Below are 17,740 nucleotides of genomic sequence, written 5' to 3'. Positions count from 1 at the left end.
ACGTTATAATGTGACGGTCAATCCAACTATTCGTTGGTAAAAGAGTAGCCCAAGAGTTGGCGGTGGGTGGTAATGACTAGCTGCCTGCCCTCTAGTTTTATACTGCTAAATTAGTGACGGCTAGGGCAGATAGCCTTCGAGTAGCTTTGCGCGAAATTCCAAAACAAACAATCCACTGAAAATTTATAAATACTTCATTTTACGATCATACTCTCTGATTCGCATAGCATTCATTATCCCATGTGACTTATGCCTGCTTACCTTGCAAAGTATAGTGATTAGGGCACTCGATTTGCAACATGCAGATTACGGGTTCGAATACCATCACTGAACATGCTTGCTCTTTCTTCCGCAGAGGACTTGTAATGTGACGGTAAACCCAACTATTCGATTAGACTAGTCCAAAAAATTGGTGAGTTATACTGACTATGTGGTTTTCCTTTAGTCTATCATTTCTAAATTACGAACGGCTAGCGCAAATTGGCTTCAAGTAGCTTTGCGCGAGACACAGTATAAAAAATAAACTGTGATTGTTATGTTGTTTTGAGTTATATTGATAAAGTAGCCCCAGGGCGATAATTGATAAACATATTTATACACTCCCACATAAGCACACATAGATACATACATATATTAATATAACCAGCCCCAGTAGCGAAGGTAGGGGGAAGCGAATTCGATACTCGTGGTGAGCACAGCACGGAAGTCCACTGTGAAGCTTGTGTTAAACAATAAACAAATAAAGTAATATTATCTGGCGGCAAGTTAATGTACTTTAATGCGAATATGTTCTCGTCGACCAATCGTGAATTTGCGTGAAAAAGTTTTAAAAGTGTTCGTGAGCCATAGAAAGTATATAAAGTGTTGACATGTTTCTCACGACTGTAAACACGCGTCAGAATTATGTCATAAGTAAATCCGCATGTTCAACTAAAGAATGATGTTCAGCTAATTGTTCTATGTATACTTTTATTGTGGTGTAACATGTCTAAAAAGCAAGTTTCCGTGTGTGCTCTCTGAGGAATAGTTATTGTTATCAGAACATTAAATCATTATTCAGTTGTCACTAAAGCAGGTGTCAGATAACACAACATAAATAAAGGTAAGTTAATGGTTTCTAACTTTATTTTCTTGGTTCACTTATTACAAAAATTTACAATTTTTTAAGAAAATTATACAGATTTGATTATTGATGATCTAATATGCTATCCAAGTCTTTAGCTTTATAGTTCTGATAGCGACTTTTTCTCACATTGTTCTTTCTACGTGGTTTGTATACGTTCAGATGGTTGAGTTCTGCTGGTTTCCTTGACGTCGAATTATGCATATTATAGTGACAAGTTTAGCCCCATTATTATAATAGGGTTGTTGATACGAAAGTTGCCAAGGAATTTGGTGATTCGTTAATCGCCTCACATATAGAAAATGAATACGAGTTGTAAGCCTAGCTTAATTAACTCATTAAAACTCCAACGAGTGAAATACTAATAACATACGAATATAAGTACCTGGAAGGTTATAATATAATCCCACAAAAGCAGTGTTTTTTGTTGCTGTTATTATTATTGCTTCTTTTTTAAAACCGTATAAAATCACCACAAGCACATATATAACGTGGTTTAAAAATAAGTGAACGTCTGTATAATTACTTAATCAATGTTTCAAATCAATTCAGTTTTATGAAACCATGTATGGTAAGTGTAGGGGTAGATAAAGTTCTACTTAATTTCTCTGACAGAACATGGCGATTTTTTTTTCTGCGCAATAACATTAATAAGAATGAAATATGCTAACTACAGTACGGTCTGCCTTATAAAAGAAATTTGATGAGAAAATAAAGAAAAAGATGATAGATTGTTTTTGAATTTTGCGCAAAGCTACACGAGGGCTATTTACGATAACCGTCCCCAATTTAGTCGTGTAAAACTAGATGGAAGGTAGCTAGTCATCACCACCCACCGCCAACTCTTTGGCTACTCTTTTACCAACGAATAGAGGGATTGACCATCACATTATAATGCCCCCACGGCTGAAAGGTCGAGCATGTTTGGTGCTACCAGGATTCGAACGCGCGACCCTCACATTACGAGTCGAACGCCTTAACCCACCTGGTTATGCCAGCCCTGCAAACCTGATGGATTTTGATACAGATGGATCGATATCGGAAGACGTCTATAAGTCTATAACACATTTGGTATCAGACATTGAAGAGACGAACGACCAATTATATGACTCATTTAAGAAACCAACTTGCATGCGAGCCACACACTTTGCACTTGAAAGGAAGCAACCAAAATCCAGCCCGATACTCCTGGAAACAGACATTTATTTTGTTTTATTGAATAAAGAACGAGTTAAAGTTGTTTATTTGGTGTGCAGTTAGGTAGCAAAGAAACAGTGGTTGTCAGAGCAGTCATATTTTACAAAACCGTACATTCTGTGTAAAAATTCTAATTCTAAATATTACGGAAAAGTTCAAAATTTAATTTAAAGCCAATATTACAGAAATTCTACAGAAAAAAATTAAGTATATACAGAGATATGATGAGCTCGAGACTTCAAAAATTACTTAATGATACGGAGAAATGACATATTTACAGGCATGTTACAGAATACAGCTAATGTGACAGACTTATCATGAGGAAACAAAATTAAAGAAGTATTAAGCTCGCCTTTTCAGCGTTGGTGAGTTATAGTGTGACGGTCAATCCCTCTATTCTTTGGTAAAAGAGTAGCCCAAGAGTTGATGGTGGGTGATAATGACTAGTTGCCTTCTTTCTAGCCTGCCACTGCTAAATTAAGGATGGCTAGTGGAAAAACAAATAGAAGTATTACGGAACGGTTTGAGATTACAAGTGTAATACACAAAGCCGCGAGGTTACAGCACTTCTGAGATTATAATAATATTACAGAAAATGCTTAAATTTTACTGTAAATATAAATGTTATAGGTATATTTAAGTGACCAATATTATATCAACGAAGCTAAGAAACCATAATGAATATAATGAGATTATTGATATATTACTAAAACACTCAAGGCAACAAAAAAATTAAAGATCGAAGAATTATTACAAAATAGACTAATATCAACTGAGTATAACTGAAATGGTGAGAATTAATCAAAGCTTTACAGAATAGACCAATACCAATTTATCTTCTGGACTTTCAATTCCATGTGTCACAATAAAAAAGAAAAACAAAAATTCTTTTAGTATTCAAAGTTACATCTTCATGAGTTTCATATTGCGCTATAATTTGAGAATTATTGGTCATTTTTTATTTCGGTAAATGCTAAATTAAGCTTAAATTATTCAGCTGTTATCACTGATAAAAAGTAAGCAAGAATATGATATTCACACGAAACAGAAGCCTTTGAAGATTACCAAAACACAACCAATCGATTTTCAAGGCTCCTTACAAGTCACTTTCTAAACCAATAATCAGATCGATGTTGCGTGTAGAAAATAAAGGTCCAGAGCCAGATATAATCTCGCCTAGTAAGCTTTACACAGGTATAGCAGAAGCTCATTAGTTGCATCTCACATAGAAGTCTGGCGCTTAGCCCGTGAGAGGGCACCAGCTGCTACATGGGCGGAGCGACAAGGTTTGCTGGTTGAAACTTGAGAACTCAAGACCACTGGTTAGCAAAAACAAATGAACAAAGACTCAACTTCTGCAACAGAGATGGCAGAAATTCTGGGTAGACTTTAGTTTTAATCGATAAAACAACATGACACTACTGAGTAACTCTCTAAAATAATTAGTTCTGATATTTCTACGAGAAGTATTATAATGTTTCTGGAACGAGCCTCCAATTTATTATGTAACGTATTACGATTTCATATAGCCCGAAACTGAATTGAATTTCAGTTTTAATTTAGAAGTTAATTAAATGCCGAGATGTATTAAATTTATATCTGCCAACTGGATTGATACACAGTTTTATTTCTTAACGTAGATATATTTTGATATATAAACAATAATACAATTTATAATAACGATTTATATATAAATGTTTTACAAACTTACAACCAATTTTCAGTCTTCTATCTAGTCTGGAACTGAATATTTTATTGAAGGTTCACAATGAGCGAATTACTATTGAGTTGATATAGGTGCAATCCTCTTAACGGGGAGCTAGCTAGCTCTTCAAACGTGAATGTTTCACAGCTTAAGTTACACAATAATGGAAGTATTAACGTCCGAAGTTAAGCTGCTGAAGTTAAGTGGTTTGTAATGTTCGAAATCGATAAGTTCCTGGTGAAATATCTATAGTTTCTCGATTAATAAGCGTTAATCAGAGTTATAGCTTCCGAGGTTTGTAATACATTTACTATAACAAACCAACAATATAAAATCGTCTCTCCACGTTGCGTTGGTTACCTTTTATAAGCCTGGGAGAAGATTGTATAGAAATTCCAGGTAAGGCAACAATACTCGTATTTACACGCACATATATTGTTTATTTTTATGCTCGAAAATTGCTTACAAACTTAATAAGTTTTGCAACGCTGATTCAATAATATAAGTTACGTGTATTTTTAAATATATATTTAACTGAAACAAAAGATCGATATAAAAGTAAATACATAATCCATCTAACATTTTTTTGTAAAGGAACATTTATAATTTATGCAGGGATCTTCTATAAGAAGTGCCTGGTATATAACATTAAGGCAATAACAAACATTCTTCAATAAACGTGTCTGTGTGTGTGTTTGTTTTTATAACAAAGCCACATCGGGCTATCTGCTGAGCCCACCCAGAGGAATCGAACCCCTGACTTTAGCGTGGGAAGTCCGTAGACATACCGCTGTACCAGCGATGGACTTCAATAAGCGCTTCACCATTGAAACAAATAAAAATAGATATAATGTATGATCACACGAACTCCATTATGTTGTAAAAGTGATCATACTTAACAACATTTTAGGAGTTTTTTAAGACTAAATTTGAATTTGTCAGTGCATGACTAGAAACAGAATGTTTTGTAAAAGGCTCAGAAACAATTTTCGCTCACACAAACTAAGACGTTGACATCAGTAACAGTTAATATTGGTTTACATGTTATTATCATTATGTAAGTACCTAAAATAATTTCTTAACATATATAAATTAACATATAAATATTAACTATTCAGAGGAAATGACAGAAATCGCAGTCAATCCGTTTGTAACTAAAGATGATCCTTCTGTAAGGAACTTGTGGCTGTGTTCAAAATATTTAGGTGGAAGGTTAAAGTCTATCTGAAAGGCTTAAAAAGACTTCTTTAACCTGTTAGTAGATGTTCTGCTAGACACACGCAAATTCAAGCTTAACACTTGAAATAACTCATTAACTTGTCTTGACATGAGAAATATTTCATTAATTGGCAATACTCATCTGTCTTACAGTACAAACAATATTCCACTAGTCTGATGATTAATACAGTGGTACTCTAAGTGCTACAATTTATAATAACACTCTAGTAGCTTGATTCTTTACGTTAGATTATCAACATGCGACTTAACTTTGGTGTTATACTTGTGTTTCATAAAAGTTTAACGGAGCACAGATAACATTGCTAGAATCTGACAAAACAATAGACAAACACTTAGAATTCCTTAATCATGAACTATCGAACTGGTAGTTTATTTTTCTTAAAATATTATTAACTATTCTTCGGCCAGCCTACATCAAGAATGTCAGTGAGTATTGTATTAAAACCTTGGACATTTCACTGAAAGCATCGTTGCATATTGTGTAGAATAGTTTTTAAGTTTATTTCACAACCTAGCAAATAACAGTGGTTGTGTAACCGTTGACACCCAGTCATTTTAATGTAGGCTATGATTTATATGGAGTCTCATAATCTACTACACGCGTACGTATACATTTGCGTGCTGGTCGTAGATGTAATTTAATGTTTATATGGCAGACATGACAAATGTACCATAGCTATTATTAACTTATTGTTGCAGCTGTACTAACTTCGCGTATCAATTTTTTTATGTTTAGGGTTCTTACTCTTTCGGACACGACGCTGCTAACAGGATTACAGTTTTTTTAACCACTTCATAATCGATTTTGGCCATGTCTAAAACGTTATAGAAATGTATTATAGAAATGGGAGTCTAACTGTCTCCCATGTGAGAACTCCTTAAATTTTAGTTTAAAAGATAGCACCAAGTTCAGTTTCAAACATCGGATCAGCAGTCACGATGTGGGTTGATGGTAGATGACGAATTATAGCCAATGTTGAGTGACTGTAAATTCCATGGATACTTCACACAGAGCAACCATCTTTGAATCTGACTATAATTAGAGGCAAGAATCTTGCAAGCAGGAAATGACGAAAGTGCTGGCGATTCTCGGAGAAAGTGAGGCAAATATTTTGTATATTAATATAATCAATTCACAGTTGTTAATAAACACGTTTTTTACCTTGTAGATTATGCAGAATGTTACTGTGAAAGTAAACCTGGTCAGTTGTAGTCAAACTGTAACTAATCTTACTGTGGCCAACAGAGAGAAGGAAGAAGGAAGTATAACAGCTATACATATACTATTATATTATGACAAAGTGCTTTAAATTTCCACTGAATGTATATATATATGCATCTATACAGCTTGAAAAATTCATATAGGTATTTTTATATATACGGCCTTAGTACTTAAAACAACTATAAAGCTTGCATGTATATATATATATATATATAAATACTAGCCACCATACATTGTATGGGGAAGCGATTACAGAATTCAGTCCGTGCATCATTCAATTATAGCTCAGTAGTCTCTCCAATTCAGTATTTATAGACTCCTTATATAACTATATGGCATCATTACAGTATATATATATGTGTGTGTGTGTGTGTGTATATGTATATTACAATCATATACATAACATGTGATGTATTGATTACCATGCACCATACAGTACTACTATCAATAGTAAAATTGTAACAATATAAGGAACAATAGCCATCCAATCTGCATGTAGCCAATCCAAAGGCTGTCATTGTTTCCTGAGAAAGCATCATAGACCAACTTCGTATTTTATTAAATTCAACTGTTTGAAACGGGGCAGTGTTGCTATTAAACAGTTTATGTCCATGATGGACATAACACAAACTAAAAAACAAGATGATTAAAAACTGCTAATTTAAAAAGAGCGAATAGAGACCTTAAAAATACAGTAATAAGACAGGTAGCTTAAAGTGTAAATGCAATCGTCAAAGAAGTAAACAAACAAACTTGAGATATAGTGTTGATATTACTTCCTCTAGCTATAAATCTCCATTTTCACTCCTTCTCTAAAAGCTGTAATATTTCACGCGATTCAATTTTCACCCTAAGCTACCAATCTTATATTTTTATTTTTAAGATCCTTACTCCACGATTTTAAATTAACAAATTTAAATAATCTTAAGTGTGGGTTTTATTGAAACAAAGCCACATAGGAATATCTGCTGAGTCCAGCTACGGGAATCGAACTGCTGGTTTTTGCGTTGTAAATCCGTAGACTTACCGCTGTACCAGCAGGAGACGTAATCTTGTGAGATGTAATGACAACACATGGTGTTATTAATAATGACTTTCATTTTATGCATATAAACGTACTGTAACTAGTCATACCATTCAATTTGCCACCTTGCCAGTGCTAAAGTTATTAGTAATACATTGACAATACTGACAGATTTGACGCTGAGTTCAAGTAAAAAAGTAAAAATGAAAATATAAAACATATATAATTTTGTTTATGAATTGGATGAACAATTGTTCAGGGCCATGATTAATTTTATAAACTGAAATGAGAATCACGACACCTTTTACACTTTTTCTCTGAATTCAAACGCACAATTTTGTATTTAATACATTTTTTTCACTTAATTTCGTAACTGCTCTCAAAAATATAAATTATTTTTGGGCTTAATCTGACGAATGTCATATTCACAAACCCATTCTTATAAATGGATATCAATTGATTATATCATAATTTAAAAGTGTATGTGTTTTCTTATAGCAAAACCACATCGCGCTATATACTGAATCTACCGAGAGAAATCGAACCCCTGATTTTAGAGCTGGAAATACGTGGACTTACCGGGATAATTTAGAATTGTTAAATTTCTTTTGTTTTTGAATTGCCCCCCGCTAGTACAGCGGTATGTCTTCGGATTTACAACGCTAAAATCAGGGGTTCGATTCACCTCGGTGGGCTGAGCAGATAGCCCGATGTGGCTTTGCTATAAGAAAAACACACAAACACACGTTTTTGAATTTCGCGCAAAATGGTAAAAGAGTAGCGAGATTGATCGTCAGCCTCCACGGCTGAAATGGCGAGCATGTTTGGTGCGACGGGGATTTGAACCCATGATCCTCAGATTACGAATCAAACGCCTTAACATACTTGACCATGCCGGGCCTAATTTAGAAGTAATAACCTATGAACATCTCATTACGTAATATTAAATTTATACTTTATTATGTTTAATTTTGTACGCAAACAACAGTAAATGTACTTGTGTGCTCATAGTGTGCATAAAATGCTCAAAATAAAAATTGATTTTTTAAGAATTGTTTTTGTTTGCCATATGGAGTACTGCGTTTTCAATTTTTCAGATTGCTATATTTTACTTAAAAAAAAGAATCTTCTTCCTTAGCTCTCATCAGCCGTGGGGGCATTATAATGTGAAGGACAATCCCACTTTTCATTGGTAAAAGAATAGCCCAAGAGTTGGCGGTGGGTGGTGATGACTAACTGCCTTCCCTCTAGTCTTACACTGCTAAATTAGGGACGGCTAGTGTAGATATCCTTCGTGTAGCTTTACGCGAAATTGAAAACAAACCAAACTCATCAGATGAATGGTCACATTTTACGAAGATAAGTTTTAATGGAACCATAATATTTTTTTCCTTGACGAGTTAGTTTTAGTGAGTAGATAAGATTTTAAAGTTTTCGTTCCAAGTGTCAGTTACTTTCATGTTGTATAACTTAGAAGTTAGTTTTTATTAGAAGTAGATATATGAGAGAACCTTAGAGAAATACACATTTGCTCTTCGTGTTTGATGTTTGATTATTTTTCTGTTCTTTAATATTACAGGTAGGCTTAGCAAAATTTAATCTAAATTTAAAGTTCTGCACAGTTGCACTAAATCATATGTTAGTGACAAGAAATTTAATATTAGCAATAACCTGTTGAAGCTGACAGCATTTACCGACATAAAACATAATTCAATTAATATTTTACTGACGAGCTGCTTAACATTATCAGTACTTCATTAATACCGACGACGACCACTGACCTGATCCTTAATTCAACAAATTAAGTACTGAAAAAAAGCGTTATATTAGCAATGTCTCATTAAAATTGATAACACGCAATGACTTGATGTTTAATTCAACTAAAATAACACTGGAAAGAATCTTTGTATTGGCAATGTCTCACCAACATTGATAACACTGAGTATTTGAAGACTAATTCAAGTAAAAAAAACGTACGGACAAACAAATTAATATTAGTTATAACCCTTTAATACTGATAACTCTCACTAACAAGATGCTTAAATAAACTAATATGTTACAAACAAGCAGTTTGAAATTTCTGATGTAAAATACTGTTTAAAATGTATAATAACTGGATAATTTGCAGATTAACTCTGTTTGCCATATGGTTATTTATCACCAGTAATACTTAATTACTTGCAATAAAACAATGGCAATGCTTCATTAACTTGCTTCCTAGTACTTCTAATACTCTCTATTATCTTGTATCTTAACACTGTTAATAACCTATTAGTTTTTTTTTGCTTTTTTTGAATTTCGCGAAAAGTCACACGAGGGATATCTGCGCTAGCCGTCCCTACTTTAGCAGTGTAAGACTAGAGGGAAGGCAGGTAGTCATCACCACCCACCGCCAACTCTTGGGCTACTCTTTTACCAACGAATAATGGGGTTGACCGTCATATTTTAACGCCCCCACGGTTGGAAGGGCGAGCATGTGTGGTGCGACCGGGATTCGAACCCGAAACCCTCAGATTACGAATCGCACGCCTTAACACACCTGGCTATGCCGGGCCTATTAATTTTACTTTACACCAGTACTGTGGTTTAACATTGTTCAAATATCACTCATTCGCAGTTTGACACCGGTTATATCCACCAAAAAGTAACATATCACTGGTAATATCCATCACAATGCGATCTACTTTGACAATATTCATCACAATACGACTTAACACTGACAATATCCAACACAATGCTACATAAACTCAGTAATATTCGCCATAATTTAACATAACACTGACATCATTCTTCTCAAGCATGAAGTTTAGTACAGATGTTTCCAACTAACAACATCGTAACGCTGATAATATTTAACCAAATCGCAGCCATATACTTTTAATGTCTTAATGAAAGTTGCTTCCAGCTCAATAACCAAAAGTTTAATATAGTTAATACCCACCAAAATGCAGCTGAGTGCTTCATTAGCGCATCCATTGGCTCTGCTTTAATTTAACTCAATAGCTTTCTGAATTAATAAATAAATGCGCAGGAAGAAAGTTCAATATCGATTGATAACATGTAACTCAATAAATATTTGAAAGACGTTGTTAATGAGCTGCATCTTGTTATTATGGACAACGTTTCTATCTGCTAGTGTAGATCTTCATCAAACAGCCTATTAACAACGCGTTAGAAGTATACACTCTGCTGTCTAAACCGTCTCTCAAGTAGGAACTCTATAAATATTTATTTACCTACACAAATGAACCTTAAGTCTTTAACTTTATTTCATTATGAAAGGTTTGTGTTTTCTTATAGCAAAACCACATTGGGCTATCTGCTGAGCCCACCGGGGGGAGATATACCTCTGTACTGGCGGAAGGCATTATGAAAGGACAAAACAAAAACAATATTACCACCGAATGACTTACGCAACCGTGTTTTAACACTATTTGAAAAACACTATATGCAAACACTATTTGAAAAACTTGGAGCATAAGAGTACATAAAAAAAGCGACAGCATTAATCCTAAAACTATATTATGAGACATTCTCCGGAGTTGACTTTATAATAAATTCCATTTTGATAAGAACGGAGAAGCTGGGTGATTGTTATGCAGCAGTTGCTCACCAGGCTGTTGTTATGAAACAAGATACGGGCTGAATTCCCCGACTAAACAACACAATAAAAATATAACAAAGGTAGAAATTAAATTTTTGGTTGAGTGAACTTTTCTGAAAAATTAGGATGGTAGGAAGAACAGGCACAAGGCGAGTTAACATGCCATTTTCTTTTTCCTTTCTGTAAAGACGCTGCTTATAATAGGTTTACATAAAATGTAATCAATAACGATTTACAGCTAATGCATACAAACTCATACTGCACCCAGTACTCTATAATATGTATTTGTTGAAGATTTTCGTGCACCAAAGTGTGTTATTTTTTTTCGATGGTTTACTTCTGATTTTTCAGAAACGTTGTACATTTGTTTGCTTTAGTTTTCCATTAATTTCCACAGAGGGCTATCTGCACATAGACTTTCCCAATTTTTACCACATTGATCAGGGGGAATGCAGCTAGAGAACAGCACACACGATTAATTTTCGAATATTATTGCCTATAATGCTTCAAAAATGAGAGATATAGTTTTTTAGGGCAACGAGACGAGAATCAGGAATCCACGATTTCATTGTCCAAGCTTTGTAAAGACCAGGCACAAGTCAAAGTAACTTTAAAATCGTATTTTTCTTGAAACATACGTTGTTCCTGCACTTTTAGCATGTGGTACAGACCCAGATTCTATTGTGATATAAAATAGCTTCCTATTTTAATACTGTGTAATTGTTTTAACGGTATGAATCTAACAAAGACTGTACACTACATGAAATAATTAAAGGATATTTGGTATTTGTAATATTTCAGCTATGATGAGACAAAATCTACTGTTATGAAATAATGTCATGGGATATTAAATGCAAATGACTAGTCATTCACTCTGTGCTGGTCAAAAAACTTTTGTCAGGGGTATCTATACACTTTTACAGTTCATGACATCTTGCTTCACCTAGGATTATGACCAGAACAAACAGCAAGTGCAAATTATCATCGATATTTCAATGGTAAGATCAGAATACTTATAGCGTATCGTTGATTACTTGCTAAAAAAACAGGTTCCATGTAATATAGATAAGCCAATTAGTGAACATAGCATACCATACCTCTTGAGGTATTTTTGTGTGTCGAAATGACGGAATTTGACTGTCACTCCTATAATACTTGATGATATTGAGCGTATGTTACTCCATTTCGTTAATTTTCTCTTCTTCAAGTAATTTCCCACTTGTTTAATTTCATAATGGCGGGCGTTATCTCAAATTAGGCTAATATCAAGCCACCCAGTGAAGCGTTTTGCTTAATAACAAACAACGAAATGAAACTAGTGTATGGTAACACAAAGAATCATTGAATGCGGTCTCTTATAATGTGTAGTATTGATATCAGCACTATTCTACAGGATACATGGGTTAGTGTTCATTCCTACAAACACCGTACATCTACCACCACGTTCTTCTTTGAAACTGGAGTTGAATTCGTGTTTAAAGTATTCTCGTTATAAGTATATCCCCGGGTGGAACGCGACTCATCTGCACAAATAACATTATTCCATTTGTTGTTGATCCAAAGGTATGCGTTCTTGACGTTATTACTGTTGTATTTTCTTATGTTTTAATGTGATTATGCCCCTTCTCATTTGGACAGGCCAGCATTATGTATCTGTGTTTATCTATCCTGACACGGTGAATAATTGTAGATGCAAACAAATGATTTAGTCTTAAAGAAGGTTTATTAGTCAGTACCGACAAGTAGTGGTCTAATGGACGATTGTCTGGCTTGTTCATGTATCAAAGCAAGTGTATCATTAACTTGGAAACTATTGCAAGCTCTTCTAATGACATTTTGGGAAACAATTGCAATATCCTGCTATGGTTTGCTCACTTCTATACGTTCCAAAGTTCTTAAAATACATTATTTATTACAATGATACTTAATTTGTCTTAGCCCAATATCAGTATATAGTAATAAATCAAACAACTTAAATTTAATTATTCTAATGTTGTTTGTTCTTAAATTGCATATATATCTTTGGCTGTTGTCTCGTCAGAAGTGAACAGCAGCTTTATGGGAGCATTGAAAACTATAATTCCCAATGTTAAACACACAGGTTTGTGCAAAGTCAGTTTGTTTGTTTTGAATTTCGCGTAAAGCTACACGAGGATTATTAAATTGCATATATATCTTTGGCTGTTGTCTCGTCAGAAGTGAACAGCAGCTTTATGGGAGCATTGAAAACTATAGTTCCCAATGTTAAACACACAGGTTTGTGCAAAGTCAGTTTGTTTGTTTTGAATTTCGCGTAAAGTTACACGAGGATTATCTGCGCTAGCCGTTCCTAAATTAGCAATGCAAGACTAGAGGGAAGGCAGCTAGTCGTCACCACCCACCGTCAATTCTTGGGGTACTCTTTTACCAATGAATAGTGGGATTGATCGTAACATTATAACGCCCCTACGACTGAAAGGGTGGGCATATTTGGTATGATGGGGATTCTAACCCGCAATCCTCAAATTACAAGTCAAGCTCCCTGACAACCTGGCCATGCCTGGCCCGTGCAGTCAGAAATTAACGGTTGTCCTTGTATAACTTAAGAGTTCATATAAATTACTGGCTGCTGTCTCGTAAGAAGTAGACAACAAACTTGATGCGAGCATTGAGAAATATAGTTTTCAGTTGATTACACAGGTTAGTGCTAAGTCAGAAATTAATGGTCCTCGTAATGTGTTTCACTTTTCTTTTATGACCGAAAAGGTGATGAACAGGTTTCCTTTTGAGGTTCGAAACTGGCAAGTTATGAAGTTTGATATTTGCCTCTCATGCAGCTTTCAATGCCAAAAAAAACACAAAAAACCTAGTGGTCACTATATGTAACAGCTGGCAGACGTCTTATGTTCACGAGTCTTTCATTTTAGGTTACAATGGAGAAAGACGTCTACGATTCCAGAGATTATTTTCCCGTCCTCAGCTAAAGCCGAACAAATACTTGTATTATTTTTATTCTAGTTTTGTAATTCATCAGATCTAAAGGAAGGACTTAATTCAATACATGAGAAAGGTGACAGATGTTTCCTGTTTGTTTGCATTGGAGAGACAGTCTTACTTCATTTTATTAATTAACAAATGTTCACCAATTCTACAAAATATTTGGAACGCACAAGTATTCGTCATCCAAGATAATGACATGGGGGTGAGTAAGTAGTTTGGGCCGGGCGTAGCCTAGTGGTTTGCATGCCCGGAATGTATATCCGAACGCTTATAGTTTATGGCCAGTCGTAGCAAAAACGCTTTTGCACTTTGGGTCCATGGATTGGTATAAAGTGACTGTTAAAGCATATTATACAGTTAGACAAGAGTAGCTAAAGAGTTGGCGGTGGGTGCTGTTGAATTGCTGCATTTCTCCTAGTCTATTAATTCAAAATTAGAGTGGACCTAAGTGTAACTTTGTGCAGAAATTGTGAACAAAGAAACGCAAATAAATCGTTTATTAAAATAAATGCAAGTATAGACGACTATAAACATCTTGAGTGCACCTTTTGTCAATACTTCATTTTACTTTTCACAAAAAAATGTGACAATGAACGAAGCTTTCAGTGTACGTTGGATACTGATAAAAGAGCTTGATTACTCTAATGGTAGGCCCGGCATGGCCAGGTGGGTTAAGGCGTTTGACTCGTAATCTGAGGGTCGCGGGTTCAAATTCCGGTCGCACCAAACATGCTCGCCCTATCAGCCGAGGAGGCGTTATAATGTTATGGTCAATCCCACTATTTGTTGGTAAAAGAGTAGCCCAAGAGTTGGCGATGAGTGGTGATGAATAATTGCCTTCCCTCTTGTCTTACACTGCTAAATTAGGGACGGCTAGCGCAAATAGCCCTCGAGTAGCTTTGCTCGAAATTCAAAAACAAACAATACTCCAGTGGTTATGCCACTTGTATTAAAATCTTCGTCTTGACAAAGTTTTAATATTTTAACTCTATGAAATGTAATTTCGTTCACATAGTTCAGATTGATCATAACACCTTTTAAATATGTTTTAATCATGAAAATTTAATATTTAATATTTCCGATAAACTATACCAGAATGAAATATGTGTATTAATATTTAAACTAGGAATAAGGTTAAGCATTAAAGTTTGAGAGAGAAAAGTGTTATGAGAAGTTGTTTTGAATTTACAATAACGTTAAGCTCTCGCGAAGGAGTTGTCGCACATTTTTGTATGCTAGTACATGTAGTGGCGTGTTGTTGCAGACACGAACTGGGGTACCATTAGTAACATGTTTAGCATATATAGATTTAGTTGACGGTGAATCCAGGCCACTCGAGAGCGCAATGCAGCTGTGACTGTTAATGGCTGAACTCTCACGACACAATTATATCCGAGGAAAGGTATCCCTATAAGAAATAGTGAAGAAATACAGAGATCGGAGCACACCAATGTAGTGAACGTCATCAATAAAGAAAGATCAATACACTAATATCAGGGTTTAAAATCACTTAAACTTCACACCACCAAAACCATGGCCACCATTACCAGCACCAAATCTGGTAGATGTCAACTAAAAGACCTTCTTATCCATCCCACCAAGAAAGTGCTCAATAACAAGTTTTACATATCCAACTAAATTGAACATAAGATATTGCACAGGCTGACTATAGACACATTGGTGACGGGAAGTCAAAACACTGAAAAAAAGCATTATCTTGCTTGTGAGAGAACTGTGACTTTGATGTAGCACTGGATGAGGACTTGAACTAGTGTCTCAAGAAGTGGGTAATCTGCTATTAACCACAAGATAATAAGGTTGTTTCAGCATGATACAGAAAACATTAATAAAGAGCTTTAAGAGGGTTTAGGGTTATTTTATATTGAAAAATTTAAACTTTACAAAGTGCATAATAAAACAAGGTGAATTCTAATTACTATCAGAAAAATACATTGGCATTAACTACAAGAAATGAAATTTCAACACTGTATAGAGCTATAAACATGTGGGAGACACATTGGGATAAAACATTAAGTCGCATGTATCTTTTTAAAGAGAATAAAACCAATTTTTATGTCTTACATTTCTCTGTTTGTGCACCCATGGATTTTGGATTTCAAGCACTCGCTGTAAGTCTGTGGCAACTGGATATTAATCATTGTCATATTGAAAAGTATATGTGATCACTTAAGACTAATTATCATTTAGTTGCTCATTTTATTTTTCAATGGCTTAATACTAATTACCTTATATCTTGTGTTTCAGCTTCTGATGTTCTGGCATCTTCATGAAGTCCTGAGAAGGCCTCTATATATTGGTGGTAATAGCTGAGATTCGATCTTGGATTATCGTTTTTATAAAGACTGGTGTGCTATTAACTTATTCAAATTTCTGAGGTAGTCGTCAGAGGTTCGAGGAGGTTTACAAAACACACCAGCAGATTCGAGTCTGAACTCTTATGCGAAGACGAACGAACAATGGATTATTTTTCATTTATGAATTTTAATTAGAGCATGTATTATATATATATTGGTACGCGTGTATGTTTTTGCTAGAATAACTGTGTATTGCTTATAATAGCAAAATATGAATCGCTATTTTCCCTATTTCACATATATTATTTATAATCATAGAAATATTTTTGTGCATGATGTAATGAAGTAGTGTATGTTATAATGATATTAAACTCTTACGGAGGATTTGTTTTACATTGTAGAGCGATTTGTATAAACCAGTAAATGTAAAAATGTTTTCCATTAAAAAGACTGCCATCTCCAAAGCACAACATTGTTCCATCTTTTTTTTACATAATCACTCTAATGTACAATTGTTTCTCAGTGCCCGTTTCAAGAGACTGATTTCACAGGAATCATAGGTACTGCCTCTAATGACTTGTTACAGGTTTCTTTCTGGAAGGTCCTGGTACCCCAAACTGATTTATATTTCTTCTCCCCCCCAATACCATTAAGTATATGAGAAATCTCCGTCTTGAAAATTTTAAGTTCCTGATTTGAATACATCTTTATGATCTAAGTTTATGAATATTTTGTACTAGAAAGGCCTGTTATACAACCTTTCTTAAAAGCAATCAGTTTTAAGCGACATCACACTAATAATGTAAATATATTGTGGATTTTATGCATTCCATTCCACTAAACTGCATATGTGTTTATTACGTGATTTACTGTTCTCCTCAGTCAAAACACAGCTTACCCAATCCTATGAAAACGGTTCATATATTTGAACTGTGACTCAATACAATGAAGTATATTTTAAACACATATATATAAATAACTCGGAAAATATAAGTTTCACGCAGGAATACTGTATTTTTAAACAAGTTGTTGAAATATATTTGCTTCATGGGTTACACGTAATTAGTTTTATTTAAGGAGAGAGGGATTATCTGCAATTTTCCTTCTTTTTATTATTGGTGTTTATCTTCCTTATCAAGTGTTAGAAGTATTTATTGTCAAGGAGGTGTGTAGTAATTTTTCTCTCTTTTAAGATTAACCCGTCTCAGCAGCTTATTACAAAAAAGTGAAGTGTTAGGTGATAATATGTAATTATGAACATCAGACTGAGCACGATAAACGATAGAAGAAGTAGTCCCAAGAGCATCACAGAACTTTAAACACGTTCTTACA

The 17,740-nt window shown here is 34.5% G+C and overlaps 1 long non-coding RNA gene across 1 annotated transcript; it reads left to right on the top strand.

The window, feature by feature from the left end:
- The first annotated feature begins 890 nt into the window (after positions 1–890).
- LOC143248365 (uncharacterized) lies at positions 891–16,878 on the top strand. The gene is made up of 2 exons (XR_013026947.1): positions 891–1,102; positions 16,359–16,878. It is a non-coding gene; the product is annotated as an uncharacterized LOC143248365 (long non-coding RNA).
- The last annotated feature ends 862 nt before the right edge of the window (positions 16,879–17,740 follow it).

This window comes from Tachypleus tridentatus, chromosome 4 (assembly GCF_004210375.1).
Source record: "Tachypleus tridentatus isolate NWPU-2018 chromosome 4, ASM421037v1, whole genome shotgun sequence".
NCBI lineage: Eukaryota > Metazoa > Arthropoda > Merostomata > Xiphosura > Limulidae > Tachypleus > Tachypleus tridentatus.
The sequence above is the reverse complement of the archived record's forward strand: the minus strand, read 5'-3'. Positions and strand labels throughout refer to the sequence as shown.